The following is a 7,257-nucleotide window of genomic DNA, read 5'->3' on the forward strand; positions in this document are numbered from 1 at the left end:
CCGACCAGGTCCTGGGCCACAAGGCTCCAAGATGGCAGATATGGCCAGGAGATGATCAGTGAGCGGGCATGTTGGAGGTGGGACCGAGAGTGAGGCCCAGATATCCTTGGAGGTTGAGGGGAGCAGACTTTTTGCCCAACCACCAATGAGAAGCTGCGGAAGCCGTCTGACAGCACAGGGACTTATGATGGGTCACATTCCAGCACTTAGGACAGTGCCAGGTACTAAGCGCTTACTATTAACAAATACCATAATTATTATTAGTAGTAAATGGGATCATCTTTGGGAGGGCCATCGAGAGCTGACTGGAGCATCTAGAGGCGGGACTATGTAAATAAGCAGATGTGTTACAATCCCAGCCTTGCAGGCAACTTGCACTCAAGCCCTGGACCCACAGCCCTGAGGCCCCACCTGCTCAGCCCTCCTGAGAAGGAGGGGGACCAGAGGTCGCTGACCTTGGGTGAGCTCTGGTCCCTGTCTTCTCCACGAGATACCTCTCTAGGCCCTCTCGCTCCTCCCAGAAGCCTGCATCCTCCCTCGGTGTCATCCTCGGCTCTTTGCTGTCATCTGACGCTCACATCTGGGCTGCTGCCGCAGACCCTGCCTGTTCTTGCTGCATCTTTCCAATCCGCCCCTCCTTCACCCAAGTTGGCCAATCAATTAAAGGTATTTTTTGAGCACCTACTCTGTGCAAAGCACTGTACTAAGCACTTAGAGGTAATGGAATAGCCCAATCAAGCAATCAGTGGTATTGAATGAGCACCTACTTGGTGCCGAGTCAGTTGATCGTATTTATTGCGCACTTACTGTGTGCAGAGCACTGTACTAAGTGCTTGGGAGAGTATATTATAACAATAAACAGACACATTCCCTGCCCACAGTCTTGCAGTCTAGAGGGGAAGGCAGACATTAATATAAATAAATGACAGATATGTACATAAGTGCTGTGGGTCTGGGGGAGGGGTGAATAAAAGGAGCAAGTCAGGGCGACACAGAAGGGAGTGAGAGAAGAGGAAAAGAGGGCTTAGGTAGGGAAGGCCTCTTGGAGGAGATGTGCCTTCAATAAGGCTTTGAATGGGTGGAGAGTGATTGTCTGTTGGATATGAGGAGAGAGGCGCTCCAGGCCAGAGGCAGGATGTGGGCAGGAGGTCAGTGGTGAAATAGATCGAGGTACATTGAGAAGGTTAGTATTAGAGGAGTGAAGTGTGTGGGCTGGGTTATAGTAGGAGAGTAGCCAGGTGAGGTGGAAGGGGGTAAGTTGATTGAGTGCTTTACTAATAGGAGATTCTGTTTGATTCAGTGGTGGATTAATTCATTCATTCAGTTGTATTTATTGAGCACTTACTGTGTGCAGAGCACTGTACTAAGTGCTTGGAATGTACAATTGGGCAACAGATAGAGATAATCCCTGCCCAGCAATGGGCTCACAGTCTAAAAGAGGGAGACAGACAACAAAACAAAACAAGTAGGCATCAGTACCATCAAGATAAACAGAATCACAGATATATGCACATCATTATTAAAATAAATGGAGTAATATATACAAACATACACAAGTGCTGTGGGGAGGGGAAGGGGGTAGAGGAGAGAGAGGGAGTAGGGGGAATGGGGAGGGGAGGAGGGGCAGAGGAAAAGGGAGGCTGTGAGGAGAGAAGGCACTCCAGGCCAGAGGCAGGATGTGGGCGAGAGGAGTGGTGAAATAGATTGAGGTACAGTGAGAAGGTTGGCATTAGAGGAGTGAAGTGTGTGGGCTGGGTTATAGTAAGAGAGTAGCCAGGTGAGGTAGGAGGGGGTAAGCTGATTTAGTACTTTAAAGCCAATAGTGAGGAGATTCTGTTTGATGCAGTGGTGGATTCATTCATTCATTCAATTGTATTTATTGAGCGCCTACTGTGTGCAGAGCACTGTACTAAGCGCTTGGAGTGTACAATTCGGCAACAGAGACAATCCCTGCCCAGCAACAGGCTCACAGTCTAAAAGGGGCAGACAGATAACAAAACAAGATAAGTGGTCAGGCATCAGTACCATTAAGATAAATAGAATCATAGATATAGAAACATCATTAATAAAATAAATACAGTAATAAATAATGTATACAAATAGGCAGAAGTGCTGTGTGGAGGGGAAGGGGGTAGAGCAGAGGGAGGGAGTAGGGGGAATGGGGAGGGGAGGAGGGACAAAGGGGAAGAGAGAACTCAGTTTGGGAAGGCCTCCTGGAGGAGCTGAACTCTCAGTAGGACTTTGAATAGGGAAAGAGAGTTTGGCGGAGGTGAGGAGGGAGGGCATTCCGGGTCAGCGGTAGGACATGGGTCAGAGGTCGACGGCGGGAGAGGCGAGAACAAGGCACTGTGAGGAGGTGAGCGGCAGAGAAGCGGAGCATACGTGGCGGGAGGGGGGCTGTAGAAGGAGAGAAGGGAGGTGAGGTAGGAGGGGTCAAGGGGATGGAGAGCTTTGAAGACAAGAATGAGGAGTTTTTGTTTTTGTTTCATATGAAGGTTGATAGGCAACCACTGGAGGTTTTTGAGGAGGGGAGTGACATGCCCAGAGCATTTCTGTCAAAGGATAATGTGGGCAGCAGAATGAAGTATAGATTGGAGTGGGGAGAGACAGGGGGATGGGAGATCAGAGAGAAGGCTGGTGGATGGGCAACTACTGGAGGTTTTTGAGGAGAGGGGAACATGGCCTGAACATTTTTGTAGAAATGTGAAAAATGATCTGGGCAACAGATTGAAGTAGGGACTGGAATGGGGAAGACAGGAGATAGGGAAATCAGCAAGAAGGCTGATACAGTTATCAAGGCAGGGTAGGATAAGTGATTGTATTAACATGGTAGCAGTTTGGATGGAGAGGAAAGGATAGATTTTAAGTGATGTTCTGAGGGTGGAACCAACAGAATTTAGTGATGGGTTGAATGTGAGAGGAGTCAAGGATAATGCCAAGGTTACTGGCTTGAGAGACAGGAAGGATGGTAATATCTTCAGAGAAGCAGCATGGCTCAGTGGAAAGAGCACGGGCTTTGGAGTCAGAGGTCATGGGTTTGTATCCCAGCTCGGCCACTTGTCAGCTGTGTGACTTTGGGCGAGTCACTTAACTTCTCTGTGCCTCAGTTCCTTCATCTGTAAAATGGGGATTAAGACTGTGAGCCCCACGTGGGACAACCTGATTCCCCTGTGTCTACCCTAGCACTTAGAACAGTGCTCGGCACATAGTAAGCGCTTAACAAATACCAACATTTTTTTTTTTTTTACAGTGATGGGGAGGACAGGGCTTGGGCGGGAAGATAAATTCTGTTTTAGACATGTTAAGTTTGAGGTGGTGGGAGGACATCCAAGTAGAGATGTCTTGAAGGCAGGAGGAAATGCAAGACTGCAAAGCAGACACACTGCAAAGCAAATCAGAAAAGCAGCGTGGCTCAGTGGAAAGAGGCCGGGCTTAGGAGTCACAGATCATGGGTTCGTATCCCAGCTCTGCCACTTGTCAGCTGTGTGACTGTGAGCAAGTCACTTAACTTCTCTGTGCCCCAGTTACTTCATCTGTAAAATGGGGATTAAGACCGTAGCCCCACGTGGGACAACCTGATGACCCTGTATCTCCCCCAGCGCTTAGAACGGTGCTCTGCACATAGTAAGCGCTTAACAAATACCAGCATTGTTGTTACCTTGATGGTATTGACGCCTGTCTCCTTGTTTTGTTTTGCTCTCTCTCCCTTTTAATAATAATGTCAGGGAATTAATTAAGCACTTACTACGTGTCAGGCACTTCACTAAGTGCTGGAGTGGATGCCAGCAAATTGGGCTGGACACAGTCCCTGTCCCACTTGGGGCTCTGGTGCTAACCTTCCCAATGGGCCTACATCTTGCCTGTCTCGCCGCCAATCCCTGGCCCACATCCTGCATCTGGCCTGGAACACCCTCCCTCCTCAAATCCACCAGATGATTACTCTCCCCACCACCCCTCCACCCCCACTCCCTGCAAAGCTTTATTGAAGGCATATCTCCAAGGGGCCTTCCTTGACTAAGCCTTCTTTTCCTCTTCTCCCATTCCCTTCTACGTCATCCTGACTTGCTCCCTTTATTCATCCCCCACCCCCAGCCCCACAACACTTATGTACATATCTGTAATTTATTTATGTTAATGTCTCTCTCCCCCTGTAGATTGTAAGTTAGTTGTGGGCAGGGAATGTGTCAGTTTATTGTTGGATTGTACTTCCCCAAGTGCTTAGTACAGAGCTCTGCACATAGTAAGCGCTCAATAAATATGATTGACTGAGAGTCTTAGAGCCAATGGAAGAGTTTTTGTTTGATGCAGAGGTAGATGGGCAATCACTGGAAGGTCTTGAGGAGTGAGGGATGTGGACTGGATGGTTTTATAGAAAAATGATCCAGGCAGCAGAGGGAAGTATGGACTGGAATGAGGAGAGGCAGGAGGCAGGGAGGTCAGTGAGGAGGCTGATGCAGGAATCAAAGCATGTTAGGAAAAGTGCTTGGATCTACCCGATAGCAGTTTGGGTGGAGAACAAAGGGTGGATTTTAATAATGCTGTGGAGGTTGAACCAACAGGATTTGGTGACAGATTGAAAATTTGGGTTGAATGAGATGCGTCGAATGTCAAAGTTATGGGCTTTGTGAGAAAGGGAGGATTGGGGTGCTGTCTACCATGATGGAAAAGTCAAGGGGAGGACAGGGTTTGTGAGGGAATATGAGGAATGCTGTTTTGGATAGGGTCCGTTTGAGCTGTTGACAGAATATCCAAGTAGTCCTAGAGCACGCTTCTTTCCTAGCTCACTCTTCCTAGCACACTTTTCCTAGCAGCGTGGAGAAGCGGTGTGGCTTATTAGAGAAGCAGCATGACTTAGTAGATAGAAAATGAGCCTGGGGATCAGGAGGATCTGGGTTCTAATCCCGGCCCTGCCACATGTCTGCTGTGTGCCTTGCTGGACAGGTGAGGACGAGGCACAGTGAGGAAGTTAGCAGCAGAGGAGAGAGTGTATGGGCTTGGCTGTAGATGAGAAGGGAGGTGAGGAAGGAGGGGGCAAGGGGATGGAGAGTTTTGAAGCCAATAGTGAGGTGTTTTTGCTCCATGTGAAGGTTTATAGGCAACCACTGGAGATTTTTGAGGAGGGGAGTGACATGCCCAGAACATTTCTGTAGAAAGATAATTTGGGCAGCACAGAGAAGTTTAGATTGAAGTGGGGAGAGGCAGAAGGATGGGAGAACAGAAAGGAGGCTGATGCAGTAATCCAGGTGGGATATGATGAGAGATTGTACTAGCAAGGTAGCAGTTTGGATGGAGAGGAAAGGGCAGATCTTGGCGATGTGGTGAAGGTGAGATCGGCAGGTTTTGGTGATGGATTCGATGTGTGGGGTGAATGAGAGCAGACACCAAGATTGCGGGCCTGTGAGACAGGAAGGATGGTAGTGCCATCCACAGTGACAGGGAAGTCAGGGAGAGGACAGGGTTTGGGAGGGAAGATAAGGAGCTCAGTCTTGGACAGGTTGAATTTTAGGTGGCGGACAGACATCCAGGTGGAGATGACCTGAAGACAGGAGGAGATATGAGCCTGGAGGGAGGGAGAGAGAAGAGGGGAGGAGATGTAGATTTGGGTGTCATCTGCATAGAGATGATAGTTGAAGCCTTGGGAGCGAATGAGTTCACTAAGGGAATGAGAATAGATGGAGAAAAGGGGACCAACAACTGACTCTGGGGGAACTCTGACAGGGGATGGGAGGGGGAGGAGGAGCCCGCGAAAAATACAGAGGATGAACGGCCAGAGAGATGAGGAGAACCAGGAGAGGATGGAGTTTGTGAAGCCAAGGTTGGATAAAGTGTTGAAGATAAGGGGATGGTCGACAGCGTCAAAGGCAGCTGAGAGGTCGAGGAGGATTAGAATAGAGTAGGAGCCATTAGATTTGGCCAGAAGGAGGTCATTGGTAAACTTTGAAAGGGCAGTTTCGGTGGAGTGGAGGGGGACAGAAGCCAGATTGGAGGGGGTCCAGGAGAGAGTTGGAGTTGAAGAATTTGAGTCAGCCAATATAGACGACTTGCTCTAGGAGTTTATTGAGAATTTACTATGCGTAGAGCAATGTTCTAAGTGCTTGGGGAAGTACAGTGCAACAGATTTAGTAGACATGTTCCCTTCCCATAATAAGCTTACAGTTTAGAGAGGGAGGCAGATATTGATGTGACTAATTTATAATAAATAATAAAGTAAATAAGATGTTGCTCCTCACTGTGGCTTTAAGGCACTCAATCTTACCCCCTCCCCGAGTCCCACAGCACTGATGTATAATGTATTTATGTTAATATCTGTCTCCCCATTTAAACTGTAAGCTCACTGTGGGCAGGGATTGTGTCTATGTATTGTTAAGTTGTACTCTCCCAAGCACTTAGTAGATTGCTCTGCATAAAGTAAGCACTCAGTAAATACGATTGACTTATTGACTGACTCTGCCCTGAACCTAACCTCACTCTTCTCCCACTAACCTCAGCTTGCATTCTTCACAACTCTCAAGCCAACCTACTCCCTGGACCTCAGTCATCTTGCTTTCACCCTCCCCTGTGCCTGGATTTCACCCCAACTCCCACTTTATATCCAACAGATCACTGTTCTCTTCTTCTTCAGAGCCCCCCAAAAATCATATCTCCTCTAGGAGGCCTTGCCTGATTGATTTCTAATTTTCTCACCTCAAACCCTCAACCTCATTTCAACACTTCCGGGGCACCTAAGTGTCTGAGTACTCTCTCCCTACCCAGTAACAACTTGTGTATATATTTTTATGATCTGTTACTTCCTCCTCTCTGAAATCTATTCTAGTGTCAGTCTCCCTTGTTGTATTTTAAGCTCTTTGTGTACAGAGATCTTAACCACTAATTTTGTTGTACTCTCCCAAGTGCTTAGCCCTGTGCCGTGCACAGAGTAGCCACCCACTATATTGAACTGATTGATTAACTGCAGGCCTCATGTACCAGAAGGAAAAGCTCCCTCAGTACCACCCAGGAACATTGGCTGGTGGGTCACGAGATGCCAGGGCCCGGGACCTGGGACCAGGTCAGCTGGTTTGACCTGGGGAAAGCTTCACAGAGAAGGAGGGAGAGACAGGATCTGTGGGGGAGGAGGAGGAGGAAGAGGAGCAGGAGGAAGTAGCGGAGAGCAAGGAGGAGGAGGAGAAGGAGTATGGCTCCTTGGTAGGGAAGTAAATTCAAAAACAGTGGGCGAGTGGATTAGGCTGCAATTGGAAGCTGATCTGGTCAGGCACC

Source organism: Ornithorhynchus anatinus, chromosome 1 (genome assembly GCF_004115215.2).
Source record: "Ornithorhynchus anatinus isolate Pmale09 chromosome 1, mOrnAna1.pri.v4, whole genome shotgun sequence".
NCBI classification, from domain to species: Eukaryota; Metazoa; Chordata; class Mammalia; order Monotremata; family Ornithorhynchidae; genus Ornithorhynchus; species Ornithorhynchus anatinus.